Below are 20574 nucleotides of genomic sequence, written 5' to 3'. Positions count from 1 at the left end.
ATAGAAACTATATCCTTGAAAAAAGCTATCTTTCATATAAATTAAATGTAAGAGTCTAAGAAAGTTTTGTTATCCATGACAGCATCATTCTCTAGTCACCTCAGGGCTCTGCATCTATTGCATATTTTTACATGACACCTTGCCTTTTTGTTCAAGTTGCAAAGGCCAACAGATCCCCTTTCTCATAAGTTTTTTCACTAGCCCTTTCTGATTTAGTAAAAAAGGTAGACTCCCAGCTCAGTAAGTCGTCTGGACTTGATGATAAATGCTGTGGTTGGGTATTATTTCTATTAAAGTGTACAAAGCCCTAGAGCACTGATTGATAGCTGTGTGATTGCACAATGAGGATGAGGCTTCTTGTTCAACTCAGCAGTTTCACTGATGAAAAGACATGATCCAGCTGTCGACCACATACCTGTAATTTCAACACCAGAGACATTGGGTAGTTGAGAGATTCTTTCTCAGGGCTTATTATGACATCAGGATGGCAATTCTAAATGCCTGACACACAAGATATGAACTCATCCTGTGCTCCAGTGCTATTCATCTTTTGGGACATATTGCCACCAAAATTCTAAAATGAGGGAAGTAAATATTACAGAATTACAGATAACCTCATGCTAGACACATTTTCTCCAAAGAAGCTTCTTTAAAGTTTATTTTTGAAAACTGAAAATATATTACAACTCTTTGAAATTAATATTTAGTCTGCCTACTCAAAATCCACCCAAATCAGAGGGAAGAGCAATCTTAAAGTGACCTTTATAATTACTGATACTTTTTTTAGAGAGATGTAAACTGTCAGTTAGACCAAACCTGCATTTGGTTAAGACATTAAGTCTTTAAGGGATGAAAAATGAAAACTCTGATTCTAACCAAAGTCACAAGATTATATATGTATGTGTCCATGTGTCAGTGTGTGTGTGTGTGTGTGTGTGTGTGTGTGTGTGTGTGTGTGAAAGAGAAAGGTTTCAACATGACATTAAAAAAGATACTTTGAAATACAAGCTCTCTACACATAATACAAATAAATCTAAGTTTGTTTGGAATGACAGTAGTAATGAACACAGTACGCCATCTCCTCAGGATGCTTTACATTTACACATATAGACACACACGTACACATGCATGAACAGGAGTGGATGTGCATTTCCTCTCTGATCCTGTAAGATAGAATTAATTTGCTTCTTCAGTTGAACACAGTTTATCAATGTGTTTCTAGTTCTACAGAATTTTCAGCATAATGGAGATCTGTAAGATATAAAGGGAAATTATTTCTCTAATAGGAGAAGAAGGTTGTGTGGAGGACGGGGGGGGGGGGGAGGGGGGGAAGAGGGGGGAAAGGAAGGCACCTAAGGTAGGAATGTTGTCTCTAATCCCTTCCAAAACCAGGAAGAGGCTAAGTGAGTGGGTGGGACAGAAGTGAAAGGTCTCTGTTTTCAAGCCATGTCAACAACTGCTGTTACTACAAGGACTGCTCACTGCTTCCTTTCTCCATTCCTCCTTGGACATTTCTGACTGGTTTCATAATAATCCAGGCTACTTTTCTTCTTTTCCGCTCGACTTCTCATCTCTTTGTGTTTTTTCCAGTATGAAACACAAAACATATGTTCCTGACATGAATTTTGTGCGTGGATGAAGCATACCCTCTCAGAGCTACAGCAAAGAAGGATTTGCAATAATGGAGAGAGACGAGACTCAAGTAATAATCGAATAAAGGAAATGAAGATTATAAAGGTGGGGGATGGCATGTGGTTGGAAAATTGCTGCAAGGAAGCACCAAGATTGGGAATCCTTTGCTGAAGGCCAAAGGCATTGAATTTAGTCAGTCATTAAAGTCACTATGCTCACTTAGAGGGATTCTTGAGAAAGCTTAGTTTAAAGAAGCAAGAACAAAGACAAAGGAAGTGCTGCACTTTAATGAGCCCAGTTGGAGCAAAAACCTGAAGACTCTTCCCTTGTTTTCTGTGCTCTCTCTGTAGAAAGACATTCTCTACCAGATTTTTGGGTGCAATCCCAAGTGTTGACTTCATGGTCTGAGCAATAGCCTGACCTGTGGTGACACATCAACCTTTCTCAAGAAAACAAACCCATGATATTAAGTCTCAGAAATACTACACAAGTAGCCAGAAAATTAATCTTGAACAAAACTCCCCTCACTAAAATTAGGGTCATATATTTTTAATTTTCCTATACATGATTTCAGCAGACAACTGCAGTTGCCTCTGCTGCTCCCTTTTATCTCCTCCAAGGTTTTCTATGAAAAGGTAGGGGGTGCCATTTTAAAACTGAAATTATATCATAGGACATGCCAAAAATATCACTTCTAAGGGATATTCCCGAATACACATTTCCCCAACTTACGATTTTTCTACTCTGCAATTCTATAAAGCAGTAGTCATTCAGTAAAGATAATGCTTCAAATTTAGAATTTAGATTTTTCTCCAAACTTGACATCTGTGGCATGATTGCCCCTGTGCTGGGCAAAGACAATAAATTATAGTGCACTGGAAGCCACATAATCAGAAGGGAAAGCAACACTCTGTAGTATATCCTGTTGGCATGGATACTGGCTTGATGTTCTCAAATTCCATTATGTCTAAAAAATGTCTAGCTTGTTTGGAGCTGTGCTATGCAACACATTGCTATAAACTATATTTTGTGCTGGACAGTTGTGCCCAACTCTAAGCTAGACTAGGCAGGCTAGTCTATGCTCTCCTACTCAGTGGTATTAAATGTATTTTGTGTTTGTACATTTATAATAATTCAATTTGCAATGAGTCTTGGGGGTATAACTTCATTATAAGTTAACAATGGTATGTACTTAAAATTTAATCAAAACTCATTAATTGAGTTATAGACCTGATCATATGTGGACCCCTGTCTTTCCTTCCAAACTCGTCTCATTTTAATCTCTCTCTAAATCATTTGATTTACCTTTCTTCAAGTGTGTGTGTGTGTGTGTGTGTGTGTGTGTGTGTATGTGTGTGTGTGTATGTGCATGAGTGTATGCATGTGTATCTGTATACATATGTTGTGTGTTTTTATGCACCTGTATGTGTGTATATCTCTGTGTGTATATCTGTGTGTATGTATATTTGTGTGTATGTGTGTTTGTGTGTATGTGTCTTTATGTTTATATATGTGTGTATCTGTGTGTGTGTGTTCTCATGCACTATTTTTGTAGCTGGCAGGCTGCACTGTTAAGAGTATGCACATGCATGTGGAGGCCTGAGGTTTATTTTAAGAGTTTTCCCTAAGGCATCATCCACCTTACTTGTTTTCTGACACAGGATCTCTCACTAGACTAGAACTTGCCAAGTATGTTAGGTTGACTTGTTGATGAATCACAAGAATCTTTATATCTCTGCTTCCTCAGAAGTGAAATTAAAAACACACAGCCCTGTGACCATATTTTTCATGTGGGTTCTAGGAATCACACTAAAGTTCTCCTTGCAAGGAAAGCAGTTTAATAACTGAGGTGCCTAAACAGCCTAGGAATTTTGTCTAGCCACAAATCTATGAATATATTTCTGCCTTTCTCTGCTGCTTTTCTTTACTTTTGGAAGTAAACACCCCCTTGTTAGGACCCTTCAAAAGTGTCTTCTGCTCTCTTCCCTCCTCAGTGCTGTCTCTCTTTCATAGCTCTGCTCACTAGATCTGAATTCCTTTGTTCCCTCCTCTTTTGTGCCTGTCCCTCCCTGAAACAAAACCATGCCTCACCTAATGTAAGAAGTGGAAACCCAGTAGACACTCAATGCTTTGGTTTTCTTAAAGAATGAACGTCTTCAGCAGTATCTCCACAGGAATGTCTAGTAAACATATGTCTCTGGGCTTTCTTTAAAATCTTATTATCTTTGATTTTAGAAAATCTAAAATTATTTTAGTAAATATCAATTGCTCTATTCAATTGCTCCAACTGTGCTCATATTCAGCTCACCATTGAGTCCAAGTTAAGAAATAGAAATGCCCTAAAGAGCTGGAGGGAAAGGGTCCATGTATAAAGAGAGCAGTGTTTACAAAAATGTCAAATTTGTTTCTCCTTTGTGGCATATTCTTACCAACAAATAAAAAGATTTTCACGTGGGTTACTAAAATGAAAGTCAAGCTCATTGGTCATAATCATGGTTCCCTCAGGACTACACAGGTTCTAACAGTGAAACAACAACAAAGTAGATTTATACCTGAAGAATCATTGTCATCAGGCTGCCCTGAACTAAGGTCATGCCTGCTACTGTACCAGGGTCTGCCAGAGGTAGTAATCAGTAAGGAGATTTGGCTAATATGGGCTTCAGAATTTTTGGATGGCCAAGACAGCTGGCTGAAGCCATTTGTCCTCTGGCAGAAGTAGAAATGGCCTGCTACATACACGGTCAGAAAGAGATTGTTTTCCCTTTGCCAAAACAAATTAAACATGCATCAGACTTTCTCTTGGGATAATCATGAAATTAGATCTGCAATTATGACATCCAATATCCACCTCAAAAGAATTCATATTATGCAACTGGAGCCACTTGTATTAGCTCAGTTAGATGTACCTTTGGCAGATGATACGACTCAATGTCCAGAATGAACTTCAGAGTTCTATCTTCAAAAAGGTTGGTGCATTATCTTTATAAAAATATTTCTCCCAGAAAATAAATTCTCTTTTTATTTTAATTAACTCACTGATAAAGATATCAAATAGCTTGCTTAAGAAAGTCACTCAATCACTTGCCCATTCTTAAATTCTACACATCCCAAGTGAAATTTGACCATTCTGAAACAAGGGAGTTTCGATTATGGTTTTACACTTTAACTATACAATATCTTATTTATTTATTTTCATACTTATTTACTCATCTTCATGGCACTTGCTACTTCAATGTCAGAAAGTTAACTTAATTTGTTCACCATGCAAAAAGAAAAAAATAAACAAAAAAAACTGTCAGAAATGAAATTTGAATAAATAATTTGCTTGTAATCTCTTTCTGAATCGTAAGACAAAGTTCTGTCCTTCTTCATCACATATATCATATCAGCCTAATTATGAAATAGCTATATTTCTAGTAATGGATTAGTACACAATTCTTTTACTCTTTCAAATTTATTATTCAAGATTAATGTACAGACTAAACATATATGACATAGATTAATCATAGGAGTTTCTGATGGTTCTTTTTCAAGGATTTTCTCATCTAATTTAACATTATTCAGGTTTTTTTTTTTTAATACCACAAATGAAGTGCAGTGATGTAACATAGCCAGAGCCATGGAAACTTCAGGGAGACTATCACCAGCATTATGGGAGTCATGCTGATGTAAAAGCCTAATTGGCCTCATAGGAAGGTGTATTGCAAGTTTCCACGGCCAGTGTGTGCCTCCTGCTGTAGAACATTGACATTATGTTTCTCTGGGGTTGAAGGGACTTGACATTGATTTGGAGATCAGAAACAAAAAGACAGATTAGTCTGAAACAGACTGAAAAATAATCTGGAAAGAAAAGATCCAGGAACACCAAGCATGGTGACAGAAAAGGGGGGAGATGCTGTGAGGATGGAGTGATTATTGGACAAGATAAAGTCATAGTGCTTTTAGGAGACTAGTTGTTAAATTGAGGGACAGAGTTCCAGGCTGGAACTTGAACTCATAATGATCCTCTTGCCTCAGGCTCTTCCTGCATGCTGAGATATGTAAGCCACCTCTCCTGGCTTTTAAATAGACTTTACAATAAATAGTCAATATGCCATTTCAACTCTTTTAAGTTTTTTCAATGTAAAACTCCTCCATCCACTGAACTTTAATTAAGAGCATACTCTAAGTGTGTTTCCTCTCTCCATTTCTTTCTCCCTCTCTCCCTCCCTCCCCCATATCTGTGCATTTGTGTGTGTGTGTGTGTGTGTGTGGTGTGTGTGTGTGTGTGTGTGTGTGTGTATGTGTGGTGTGTGTATGTGTAATATGGGGAAAATCCAGTTCCTTTCTAACTCCTCATACCATAACAAGGAACAAAAAAACCTGCTTGTTAGAATGACATGACTAAACGGAAAAAGGTATTGGATTCAGAAGTGACCACAAGAACACAATCTTACACTGATAGTGCAATCATTTCTGAACAGTGCCCAATTTGGAGAAAATTTGAACTCAAAGAAATCTCTTCAGTAACTGCATTTAAGATGAGGACTGGCTGCTGGATTGTGGAGAGAATGTCATGTCTGTGCTATTTCAGAAGCTAGAGACAACACATCCCAGTGCCTAAAATTCTGCAGGCACATGGGATTCAAAAGAGATCCCTGCAATGAGTTTTTGCAAAGATCAGGAAATGACCTGACATACACAAAATACACACACACACACACACACACACACACACACACAGAGAGAGAGAGAGAGAGAGAGAGAGAGAGAGAGAGAGAGAGAGAGAGAGGCGGGCAAGTATGCATAGTAACAGAGCCAATGAAATTGGGGAATCTGAACAATGACTGAGTGGACACAAGCACCTTAGAAACATGACTACAAGCTTTATGGCTCCATGTGATTCTTTAAGGGACTAATCAGGACCTACTTGACCAATGAGAGTACTTTGTGGTATTCAATGAGGTAAGTATACAATAAATTTAATATGTCATTTCAAGCATTCTCAGTTATGTCTATGGCTGAATTGGAATCTTGAATCTCTCTGGACCGGTAGACTCCTCTCTGAAGAAAAGATTTTGAACTTAGAGAAAACAAACTAGCCTAACTACACCCTACAAATCACTGTGCCAAAAATAAAAAATAAGTACATTCTTCTCTAAGTTCATGTATCACAAAAGCATAGAAACATTGGAAGAAAGAACAAGGCAGGACATCTGCAGTCCTTTCCCAGTAGTTCTTCTCCTTCATAATTACAGGAAAGACAACAAAGTAGCAACTGACAAAGCAAGGACCTCTTAGGTATTGAAACCTTACATATAACTTATCCATCAAGATGAAGTTACAAAATCAAAATTTTCACAAGCGCTAAATTAAGATCCTTACTTTTGAAGGATTATCTCAAAAAAAAAAATGATTGGGTAGCAAGGTATGAAAGAGGATGCATTCAATGATTGTCCCATATTTTTTGCTAAGAGCAGTATCCTTCCCCCCCTCAGGTAATGAAACAATAATAACAACAAAACTCAAAGAACTCTTAACACAAAGGGAACAATTCAGTGTTTCACAGTAGCACAGAAATATATGTACTTGTTGCAGTTCTAAGAGATATCCATCTTTCCTGTCACCATGGAAATTGACATCAAATTATTTTCAATGTATTTTTGAAAGCAGGATGAGTGCTTCTAGTACACAATAGAGGTATTCATTCTATTTAATGAAACTGATCACTGTGCTAATGGAAATCTACTTGATGATGAATGATATTTAGAGATATCTTTCTTTATTCTCAAAAAGCAGAGTACATCAGCTTGCTTTGTAAGAAAACCCACTTAACAGCTACTACACAAGCAGTCATGAGTGGCAGAGAAGCTAGTTCAAGCCCAGCTCACTCATTCAAGGCAAAGGCAACGAGATGAAAGATTTCTTTTCAAATTTAGTTTCTTTTCACTTAAAGGAAAAAGGGAATGATACACTAGCTCCAAATGCATCTGAACAGAGTAGATGAATTAATAAATGTTGCAAAAGCTTACAGGGAGCTTATAGAAGAACAGGCAACATGCCACTACTTATAGAACATCTACAAGATTTTAAATAAAAGAAATATTAACACTTAAAGGGAGCAGGACCAAAATAGCCATAATTAGCTGGTGCTTTCCCTAAGAAATGCCATGGAAGAGCAGAGAAGGTTACACTCTATCAAGTGTATTAGCTTCCCCACTTTTCCAATCAGGGTACATATGCTCTGAAATTATATGCTTTCATCTACACTATATGTTTTCTCCATCATTTCTCGGAGATGTGTTGAGAGGATCTCTCTCAATGGCCCCTTTATCACAGGTAGTAGATGGTAGATTAGCACTCTGAGAAGTTGCCCCTTTTGTGCATAGACCTCTCTCATCATGAAGAAGAATGGGTTATGTCCAGGCTTGCTGCATAGACCCTTATGCTAGGACTAATGATGCGTGTGGGATGTGGAGGAAATCCATTGCAGAACTTCATACTGATGGCAAGAAGGCTGGAGAAAATAAACACAGACCAGAGGATTATTCCTAGTGAAGTGTCCGAATGTTGAGCCAGAAAATTCATTTTCTCCCGCCCCCTCCCTCTCCCCTCCTTTTCTCCCTTCCTCTTTCCTCTCTCTCTCATATCCTGTGTACTAAACATGTGTGTTCATTTAAATGTGTGCATATGTGCATGTGTGTGTGCATGTGTGTGTAGGTTAGAAGACAATGGTAGTATTTTTTATTACTTAGTCTCCTTACTTTATTTTGAGGAAAGTCTTGTACCAATTTGGCTAGGCTGACTGGCCAGTGGCAAATTAGCTTCAAAAATCTATAAGCCTTTGCTTTCCCAAAATATGGAACAACTCACATACATGCTCCATACGGTACTGAAAGACTCATGAACACCCCCCCCCAGGGGACCCCACTCTAGTCTCAGGATGGCGCGCACCCAAAGGACACACGAGAGACCAACTTGTTGCAAGAACACAAGGTAGTTTAATGGCGGAGCACTCCAGGCCGACATGTGTCTCAATGTAGGAGACAGGGGCATCGACCTCCCAGCTCAGGGATTTAAGGTTTATATAAGCTCGGGGTGGGGAAAAGGAGAAACTTTCGAGAGGGTGCACACGATTGGTTGTTTTACAATTTTTGAACATCAGCAGGCCGAACCAGTCCATGGGGGCGGGGTGCAGTTCCTGCAGGCCGATGTTTATCTCTCTTATCTTCATGGCTGGCCCATTCCTGGGATGACTCAGCAGCTCTTTGTCCTGTAACTCTGCATTCTTTGTTAACTGAGTAACTGGGCCTCTGGTTGGCAAACCCTGAAGGCAGCTGCTTCAGCTACTCAGGTTAGGGAGAAGGAATCTACAGGGCCCTTTTTTATTAGTTTTTCGTGGAACCCATTAAATTTTCTTTTATTTCCCCTCTTCCTCTCCTGAATAATTTTAACCTTAAAATATCTAGCCTAGGCTCTAGAATCATTTCTCACCTTATCAGGATTCTCTAATGGTTGGTATTATAGTCTCAACACCATTAATTAAACAGCATCAACTCTATTTTTGCATGGAGTCTCTGACTACTCCAGTATGATCAGCATAAAAGCAACACTCTTCTTGAAGGGCAACACACAGTCCACCGTCCTTTAAAAACAACAAATCTAGCCCTTGCCTGTTTTGGAGCACTACTTCTGATAGAGATGTCAAAGATTTCTCTAAGTTGGAAACAGATTTTTCTAGTATTTTTAGGTCTTCATCAATAGCAGTACTGAGAGCATTAAGGCCTTGCTGGCCAGTGGCCAGTGTAGCAGCTCCTGTTCCTATACCAGCAGTAATGCCTGCACCCAGTAAGATGGCTAAAGTGAGGGAAACTGGCTCTCTCTTGTATATTTTTGGCCCAATATCGAATTCATCTTCGAAATTACCAGCAGCATGATAGTAGATTCTGGGTACCAGCTGCACAAGCATACAAAGGTCTGTAATTGGTTCAAATACACTTATAGACACACAAGGGGTGAGTCCTGTACCGCAAGCCCACCATCAGTTGAGTCTTGGTATCAAATAATAGGTGATAAGAGTCAACTTAATTTTAAAGATTAACCCAGGGTCTTTTCCAGCAGCATCTATACACAATCCCCAGTTGTTTCCCTTAAGCCAAATCTGATGGTCTCGTTTCCCTGCATTAGTGAATGTTATAACTATGGGGTTGCAGTAGCTTTTTTTTACAGGCTCCGTTGGGACTATTTCTATATCCACACCCATTCTCAGGATATTTAGAACTATCCTTCTCTCTGTGGTTAGACTTATCATAGCTGCTGTCCCTCTTTACCGTAATCAGGTCTCATGTGGAAGTAGGGTTCCAGTAAGCCTCACTGGTGGTTTCACATCCCCATGCAGCACAATAAAAATCAGAGGTCCCCCCACACTTGTTTTGAAGCTTTCAATTGTGGCCCTGACCAGGGCAAACATAAAATTCTGAGGACTGGAGATTAGCCCAGTATAACTGCCCTGAGCACCCAAATGTGCTCCCTATCCCGCCTGAAACACACTGTCTTTCAGCGGGTGGTTTAGATAGGTTTGTGTGGTCTGGAAGATTCCAGGCAATCGGTCCAGCTGCTAGCTTACAGATATCAGGCGTGAGATCTGGCCACCAAGTCCACAGAGGATGCATAGCAGTAATTGACCACACAGTGTTTCCTTCTTCATTAATTACCTCCCAGGTTTGTCGAATTGGGGCATGGGGATTGCTGTCCTGACTCAGGATTGCGTTTATGACATAAACACAACTTAAGAGGATTATTAGTCTTTTCCAAAATCCATTCATCTGGACTAATTTCGGGAGGGGCCCTTTTGACATATGAAACATGAACCCAGGTGGGGATCCCTTCCACCTTAATGGCGGTTGGGGTTGTCAACAGTATCAGGTAGGGTCCTTTCCACCGCGGCTCAAGATTTCCTGTCCGGTGTCTCCGTACCAGGACATTGTCTCTAATCTCAAACTGATGGGGAATTGCAGGGTCTCCAATGGTGTAAGTGTCTTTCAGCTGTTCCCAAATATCTCTCCTGATCATCTTAGAGCCTTTAAACGGGCTAAAAGGTGGGTGGAAGGTATAAAATTATTGTCATCAGGATGTGCCACACTCTCTAGGGTTTCAAACAGAGGCAGCGGTGCACCAAACAGTATCTCAGAGGGTGTTAGTCCCAAAGGTCTGGGTGTGTTCTGTACCTGGAACAGGGCTGGGGAGAGAAGGGCTGTCCAATCACCCCCGTCGATCTCTATGGTCAATTTTATTAGGGTCTCTTTAATGGTTCTATTCATTCTCTCTACCTGTCCTGAGCTCTGGGGTCGGTAAGCACAATGTAATTTCCAATTTATCCCCAATTGTCTGGCCAGTCCCTGACTTACCTGGGTGAAAAAGGCAGGCTTGTTGTATGACCCAATTACCTTAGGTACTCCAAATCGAGGGAGGATGTCTTCCAGTATCTTCTTGGCCATGTTTGCTGTTTCTTTCTTGGTGGGAAATACCTCAACCCACCCTGAAAAAGTGTTTATGAAAACTAGGAGATATTTATTGCCATATCGGGCTGGTTTGACATCTGTGAAATCGACCTCCCAAAAAGTTCCTGGTCGATCTCCCCGTAGGTGCTTTCCTCCACTATGCCTGCTGAATCCAGCATAAGTGAGGGCACATGCCCTGCAGTTTCTTACCAGATCTTCGGCTGTCTTTTGGAGCCTAGAAATGTGGTAAGGGGATTTGTTGGTTAACTTTATCATTTTTCTGGCCCCTAGATGGGTGAGGCGGTGCATACTGGTCAGGTATTCTAGCCCCTCTTCTTCTGTGAGGACTCTCTTTTCGAGGGCCCTCTCATCCTGCCGGGGCCCCACCTTAGCTATTAGAGTCATTGGTCCTTGTGCCGCCTCTTTAGCCATCTGGTCTGCCATCTGATTTCCCTTTTCGATAGGGCCAGTCCCCTTCTGGTGTCCTGGGCAGTGGATGATTGCCACCTTTTGTGGCAAGTGGACAGCCTCTAGTAAATTAAGAATCTCTTTTTTATTTTTAATATCTCTGCCTGCAGACGTCAGCAACTCACACTGTCTGTAAATTGCCCCATGGACATGGGCTGTTGCAAAAGAGTATCGGCTATCAGTATAAATGTTGATAGACTTCCCTTCTGCCAGTTATAGGGCTTGGATCAGAGCAATAAGTTCTGCTTTTTGTGCCACAGTTCCTTCTGGCAGGCTGCTAGCCCAAATGACAGTCTTTCCATTTACTACTGCTGCACCAGCCCTTCGCTTAACTTCTATCACGAAGCTACTTCCGTCGGTGAACCAAGTCTCCACCCCGGGGCCACGGCTGGTTGGTCAACTCTGACCGGGTCCCTGTTTCTTCGAGGGACCCATTAAATTTTCTGTTAGTACAACACTATGCCCAGTTTTGACATGGGTACTGGGGATGAGAATTAAGTCCTTATGCTTATCCAGAAAGCATTCTAGAAACTGAGCCATCTCTCTATCCCCTACATGCTCAGAATTATTTTAAATTTTGTTCTAGGCTTTTGAGATTAGATGGAAACTCACTATAGTCTCAGGATCTCAGCACAAGAGATAATAGAGCCCAAGAACTCTTCCACTCCAACATCACGCAATATTTGCACATTCAGTAACAAAAAAAACTGCAATAGTAATTCCACCCAAGTCCATGTGGCTATGCTTGTCCAAATGTAAGCAGAGACATGATTATATGCCCATCCTGATTTATCTGTCTTCTGCCCCTTTTCTTTCATTGTGGCCTGTGAGTGCGATGAGAAAAAATTATTCCTTCCTTCAGTTCTCATCTCTAGAAAGCAAAAGGGTACTCATCATATGTGAGTTGTCTCAGCATGTCCACCTGTACTGGAAGTTATGATCTGAGTTCAGTGACAAGGATCCTTAAGAAACATTTGCATGGTCTTTAGGAATGGGTTGAGACTGGGACAGATGGAGGATAAGGAGATAGAAGACGTTTTAAAGAAAGAACACTCTCTGATCTAAAGTCAGTCGAGTATGGTTCAGTATGTAATTGTCCTTCCTTTGATCATCAGTGAATTCTGTATCCTCATGGTACCTATACCCAAATCCTCAAACATTTGAGTTTATTACATAAAATAGGGCATAATATGTCATGTAACTTTGTGCCCTTCCCCCTGCCTGCCAGTCTGCCAGCCTGAGCAGGCCCAAAAGCTGTTTACCACAAGAGACCAAACAATAGGACATGGGATGCATTGCATTGCTGACCTTGGTGCCCTATAGTCTGTTACAGGAGCTAAGAAGAATGGACCGCCTGCTGAGCTTGCCTTGACACCTTCGGGCTGCTGTCTCCTTACCCAGCCCCTGGGCTGAACCGAGAAGAGACTCTGGGAGGTGGGGCTTACCCTTTATATGTGAAAGCAAAATATTAAACTTTGGGCTTTGATCAGAGAACTTTGTCTTGGCCTCATCTTTTCTAGCCCTCCATTCCCATTTCATTCCCAGCCTTCCTCTCAGGTGAACCCGGTACCCATAGCCACTGGCGGCTACATAACCTAGCATGTCTTTCTGTATACCTTAAATCAATTCTAAATTTTTTATCATATCAAATACATCATAAGTAAAATAGAGAAATGGTTGTTGACTTGCATCATTTAGACTCCTATGCAACCTGAGGCCAATAATACCCACTTGGCCCAAGACAGAATCATAAATTTACTTAAAATATTTTAAAAATTTTTGTGATTTATTTTTGAAATCTATTGCACGACTTTTAGCCATGAACTTTGTAGATGACAGTGTCATGAAACAAATGTCAAAATATTGGACATTCCTTATTTAAGAGATAAGGACAGGAATGGGTTTTTTGGTATTCCATAAAGATGGATTTTCTTCAAATTTGGGTTAATTAAATCCATATCTACAAAACTTTTAAGTACAAAGGCAATAATTTTTTGTGTCTGAGAATGCTTCACTGAGAATTAAAGTTATAATGTTATATTAATGTTTTCAAAGACTTAGTCACGTTCCCCTTTATGTGTGATCTGCCAACCTTCAGCCACCACAGACTTTTTTAAAATAAAGAAATAGAGTTAACAGTTGTGGCTACACATGGTGGCAGAAGTCTGGGGAAGAGGCCATTCACCTCATGGTTGTTATAATTCCCAAGAGCATGCCTCGCCACCCAGTGATTTATGTCTTCCAGCTAGGCTTTACTTGCTAGTTTCTACCTTACCTGAAATAATGCCATGCACACACAGTATGCCTACAGTGGACCTTAAAATCAGAGCAATGTTTGACACAAATCAATGGAATGAGGGACCATGGACTGAACCCTCTAATGTCAAGAGCCAAAATAATTATCTTTTTGTTTCTGACAGGCATTTTGATAGCCATAGTAGATGTTGAATTATTACAATTAATAAATGCTGACACAGATTTATGTTCCTACCAGTCACAGTGGTTTATGTATACAAATGGAAGACACACACACACAGTTGGTATATTCTAATATGCCTTAAAGAGGACAATAGCTGGACCACTGCCTAACCTCCATGCTGTTTAGAATCTACCTCCTGCCAATAATCCTAAGTTATTACTTACTAATTCTGTCTTGGCTGCTCCTGACATAGTTGAGCAGCACTCTGGGTCACCTCTCCTTACCCCTTCACATGGAGGCATTGCCTTTTGTTCTGCAAACTCACCCAGCATGGCATTTGACCTCCTCCTTTCTCTATCTCTCCTAAAGCATGGCAAATCTTCCTTCTTCCTCTTCTTCCAGTCCCAAACCCGGGAGTCCTAAAATCCCACCTCTGTTTGTCCTCCCCAGTTATTGGTTGCTGGCATCTTTGTTTACTATTCAGAACAAACTGGGGCAGGTTTCCAGAAGCTACCTGCAGACTCTCTCTTGCAAACATATTTGGGGGGGGGGCATAATTAACATTTGTAATACAAACAGCTACAAACAGAGTAAGTAATACTCTTAATTTAAAATGCATATATGCCAGCACACATCCATATAAAGTATTACAACCTGAAAATAACACTCTAATGTTAAGTATTTACTCTTCTATGAAGTAGCTCCATCTCTCCTCTCTGTAGATGAAGTACATGAGGCTCAAGGTACCATTAAGATACCAAAGTCACTGAACAGAAGAGCTGAAGTTCAGACAATGGTCCATGCATGATGTTTCCACTAACTTATCTTGCAGTGTTTGGAGACATAAGCTTTTATATTGCATTGTGTCATAAATAACTATAAACTCCACCTTTAACCATAAAGTTAAGAAACAATATTAGGAATTAACAGCACTAAGAACCTGCTAGAAATTCTAGTGGAAGTCCTTTTACATGTTAGATACATGTGTGCTAATGACTTAAACACATATTTTTTCTTTACCATTCAAGACCATTTTGTGACATACATTTTCTGAATTATAAAAAAAAAATAAGATTGTAAAAATCAAAAGATATTATTAGAATGTAAAAGAAAAAACCCAAATATCTTTTTCCTTAGTCCAGATGTTTTAACTTAAAAAGTATGGATCAGTATCCTGGGCCACTCACCCATTTGTTGTTCCTATAGATACTCCAGAGTGCTAGGCATTGCATCAGCATGAAATTTAGGTGAGTAATAACTGTGTGCTTCTTTTCCTCTAGAAGAGCATAGTCAACAAGTAAATTAAGTGCTGCAAAACACACAAGAAAAGATATTATAATACATATAAAATTTAGTATATTAAATATATTATGATCTGAGTATATTTGATATGATATATATATATATCATATATATATATATATCATATATATATATATATGATATATATGAGAATATATATATATATATTCTCACAACCAAGGATGAATAGGCTGATATCTGATCAGATCCTAGAGGTCAGAGGAAGTGTCCTAGAGGAAGTGAAATAGGAAACAACATATGAAGCATATTAACACATTAGTATAAAAAATGGAGATGAGAGATTTTAAGGAAGGGTGATAAGAAAAGCATGGAGGCTCAATGGAGGCTCAAGAGACTTTGCGGTAAATTTAAAGAAATATCCTACTTGTGATGGCCAAAGATTAGCAAATGAGGAAGTGAGTGATAAATGACATCTAGAGATGTAGTCACTGTTGGCTTTCTCAGAGGTATTGCTTAGTCTTTCATAACAAGTTGCCAGAGATAGTATGGCTTAAACACAAGACTTTTATAGCCCACAAGCCTAGAAGGTGCCAAGTCTAAGGTCAAGGTTCTGGTAGACTCTTTTATGAAGACACCTCTTATATGAACACTTATTTTCTGCATGGGACCTGACAAACATAAGCAGGGAGAAGACGCAAGCCTTCCATCTCTCTGCTTCGATGGGTACCAGTTTCACTCATTAGGAGTCTACTCTCGTGGTCATCTCACTTCTTGAAGGCCACATCTTTCAACAACATCACAGGGTTAAAGATTTACCCTAAAAATCTCTAGGGATACAGAGCTATTCAGTCCATAGAACAACACAGCAGATGCAGACAATCAATTTTAATGTGTAGAAAATATCCCATAGAACAGTTTTCAGAGGACCAGATGTAACCTACACACATGTAATATATATACAGATACTATATCAGGAAAACATTAATTCCTATTTGGGTTATTTTTAAATAATAAATAATTACTAATATTAACTAGATGTTGATCACCATAGTAATATGCATTCAATAATTAACTAGCAAAGAGGGAAGAATTATTTTGCCTTATATTTTTGCAAGTCCAAATCTGTGGCAGATTTATCTGATAACTGTGAAATGTGGCCAGGTAGTACATCACTGAGGTCATGCAGAAGGACAAAGTTGCTTACCTCATGGCCAAGCAGTGAAAAGGAAACAAGGAAGAAGCAAGGACTCCACTAATCCCTTCAAGATGATGCCCAATATAATCTAAGAATTTGCCAAGCAGTTGTGGCACACGCCTTTAATCCCAGCACTTGGGAATCAGAGGCAGGTGAATTTCTGAGTTCGAGGCCAGCCTGGTCTACAGAGTGAGTTCCAGGATAGCCAGGGTTATACAGAGAAACCCTGTCTCAAAAAAAAAAAATCTAAAAATCTAAGAATTTCTCACCTACCCCTACATACTGACAACACTATGTAGACCAGGACTTTGATACACAAATCTTTGAGCATTTATTCAAAAAAGTAGCAAATCTTAACACACAACTTTTATTATATGGAGATATATACATATATTTTATTATATGGAGATAACCACATATATTTATTGTCTCAGAATTTTTAAATCATGAACTCCACTTGGCCAGTATATGATGTACTCTTTTTATGAGGATGTTAGGTCCTGTTGCTAATTTAAATTTTCCATTCACAAATGAGATTGCACAAAGATATGACTGGTGTATCATTTGTCAACCTTGGGATTCATGTAAATTTCTCTCATAAAATAAAAGATCTGATTGCTTTTATTATTCAGGATTAACAAATAAATTTGAAGACACCTAACCTTGTGAGGTTTGGGAGTATACCATACTCACCATACTAAACCACAAATATGTCTGGTTTTCTAGAATCTTTTTGGTAGGTTAAATTTTTTCACAGTTTTTTTTGAACTCTTTAAAATTTGTCTGGAGAATATTTTTTTCTATATTGATGTTAATTTTGATAAATGGCAGCTTTCCTTAGTGTAAGAATTTTGTGTAAATTTCCAAATGCTCTCCATAGATTGATTCGTAGTCTGCTCTTTCAATCTTATTTATTATTATTCTGCATGATATGGGTGCACATACGGAGGTCAAATGATAACGTTCTGAACTTCATTATCTCCTTCCAACTTAACATGAGTCCTAGGCATCCAACTCAGGTTGAGCCATTTATCAGGCCTGGAAGCAGTAATCTAGACTCAGAAAGAGTCAGAAGGTTAAGATAAATCTTTAACTTATAGGTATATTCAGAATCACTGGAAGGTTTGATAAAAGATGGATCATTGCCAAGTTTCATTCCCATGAATTATAATCTGTGAATCAAAGTGTGAGATACTGGAGTCTGACTTAAAAGTCTAAATTCCTAGGAAGTTTTGTTGATACTACTGATTCTGGTAACTCAGTAAGTAAACTACTGCTCTAGACCAAGAAAGGTAGAATCTTAAAGAGTTCCCAGTGGAAAATGAGGCAATCAAAGGTAACCAGAATGGCACATGAATAAAGGTGGAGTCACAGAAGCCAAATGGAGAGAGCTCTTTCAAAACAGGTTAGAAAGGAAAGGTTGATCCCACTGCCAAAACTTCATTATCATTTTGATCTTATTTCACTGAGACTTTCTAATTTAATTGGCATCAAAAACAAGAATTGCTTTTCATTATATTTTGACCTGAATTCAATATGTAAGACCCTTCCTATGGCAAACACATTTCAAAGTTAAATTTATTAAATTTAAATGTATAAATTAAATGACAGGTCCTGGGTACAAGGATTGAAAGTTCTTATTTTTCTACTCTAGCAAAGTGTAGTAATAATGCATTATTAATAGGCTCAAAAATCATTGGTATTTTATATGACATGCTATTACATTTGCATGTGAATTTAAGTACAACTCATCCTGAGAATGTACCTAAAATTCTGAATAAAACGTAATAAAATTTCTGGAGTTTATTTGTTGTTTGTTTTGCATTGTATTTATCCACAGTCATTCACCACCTTTACTTTATTTAATGTAGGTCATGAGACATAAATTGAGCCCAATAGAAAGCGCAATGCCCTTCTTTCCTCAACATCATGGAAAGTGTCCTGAGATGTGGTCAGGACTTTACTTATCACGTAGTGTTCTCTTCCTGAGCTAGTGTGATTGTGCACACCTGGAGTCCCAACACTGCAGAGAATGGTACAGAAAGATCCAGAGTTCAAGATCAGCTTGACTCTGTAAAAAGACTAATTCTAAGAAGGTAAAAAAGTAGAGTGGTGGAGGGGTCTTATTAACTTAAAAGGACATAATAGAAAACTAAGGAGATAAAAATGACATCAGTACAGGGTTTGATGTGGAAGCCAACAATTTGTATTTTCTTTTTTATAACATCTTTACTCCAAAGTAAAAAAAAAAGAAGTGTTTTCTACATGGAATGGAAAAAGCACCCTCACAAACAGTCATAATATTTCATCACTTGCGTCTGATGTAGTTTTTAAACGCCTTCTCTGTAATATCTCTTCTTTTATTTGGAAGAGAATTGTGTGAGTTTCTATGCTACATGGAGTGAGCTTCTTGCAAGTGCCTGCTTCATTGGCCTCTAACTCCTACCTGCATTTCAAGGTTGAGTGGACTAGGATAGAAGCATACTGTAATATGCCACTGAAATTGAAATTCCATCCCCTGACCAAGAGTTCTGCAATATTTCCTTTAGTAGCAATGTAGTTATTGATATTGCCTAATGAAGTTTTGTAAGAAAACCCATCCTACTTGCTCAGGAGTAAGAGGGGGAAGTTCACAGATGGGCAGTATGTGCTGGTGAACTAAACTCACTGCTAAATTTGATTATCTGGGAGTGACTTGCTGCCCAGTCTTTCTAAGGGTACTGTACAGATGAGACCTAGCACCTCTGCTACTTACCTGGTCCTCCTCAGATGGCTTCAGCAGCTCTTGTAGGGCAGGAAAGCATATGGAAGTGATGATCTGCATGCAAGAGAGAGAAACAGTGAGAAGAGGAAGAGGCCAGAGGTACAGGTGGGCAACCAGGCCAAAAAGCCTCCCCAGAAACCTATTGTTTAGTAAAAATATAATAATAATAATAATAATAATAATAATAATAATAATAATATATTATTATTTATTATATTATTATATTGTATTATTAATTATATTATTATAATTATTATTATTTTATCAAAAGTTTGGAGGTGGGAGTTCTACATATGTTAGTAAACACCAACAAGATTAGTAAGCTTGAGTAATAAAAAAAATATGGGCAAAGGCTTTAAAACAATGTCTTAATGAGAGGCCATTTAAGAATGTTGGTAGTAATGTTTCCCAGGTAAATTAACCCATGCTGTTTCCTTTTAGCTACCATCTTGGTTATTCTTTTAAAACCCAATTTTAGGGGGAAAGGAGATGACTCGGTGTTTAAAACTCTTGGTGCACATGTGTGAGGATATCTACGTTCAGATATCCAGGACCTGCATAAATGCCAGATGACCATGTAATTCCAGAACATGGAAGGCAGAGATAGGGAATGTTCCTGAACAAGCTGGCTAGCCAGCTTAACCTATCCATACGTATGTGCTCTAAGAGACCCTACTACAACACCAGGTAAGTTGGAAGGCCATTGATGATACCTCCCAATGTGAACATGCAGACTATACACACACACACACACACACACAGAGAGAGAGAGAGAGAGAGAGAGAGAGAGAGAGAGAGAGAGAGAGAGAGAGAGAGAGAGGTATACACAGACATGAACATGTATGCACTCATATAGCATATACATATACACACTAGAAATGGAAAAAAATCGTATTATTTGTCAGATACATATATTGCACATAGAACTTTCCAGGGCTGGCAAATGTAATTTTCCCTAGTCTCCTGTGGCAGGAAAAGTGCTTTGTGCTAGTGAAGGTGAGTGCTGTGCAGTTGTCTTTCTTCAGCATTCATTTCTGCAATTATTCAATTCATACACGAAGGCAGGAAACAGATAAGCAAGAAGCTATGGAAGCTTCAGGAGGAAGACAGAGATTCGAATCATCTTAATGTTTCCCAGTACAATAGAAAGAAGAGTTTTCAGACACCCAGACCATTTCATAAAAAAACACTTTATAAAAAAGCAATAACGTAGACAAAGATATGCTCATTTCTATTTCAATAATAATATGTGTCATGATCACTTTGCATGAAGGTTAGCTGAGCCATCCATCACTACTGCTGAACTGCACATTTTCTTGTTCGGCATTGATAGATTTTTATTTTAACCTTAGAA

The sequence above is a fragment of the Arvicanthis niloticus genome, chromosome 14 (assembly GCF_011762505.2).
Source record: "Arvicanthis niloticus isolate mArvNil1 chromosome 14, mArvNil1.pat.X, whole genome shotgun sequence".
In the NCBI taxonomy this organism is placed as follows: domain Eukaryota; kingdom Metazoa; phylum Chordata; class Mammalia; order Rodentia; family Muridae; genus Arvicanthis; species Arvicanthis niloticus.
Note: the sequence above shows the minus strand (reverse complement) of the source record.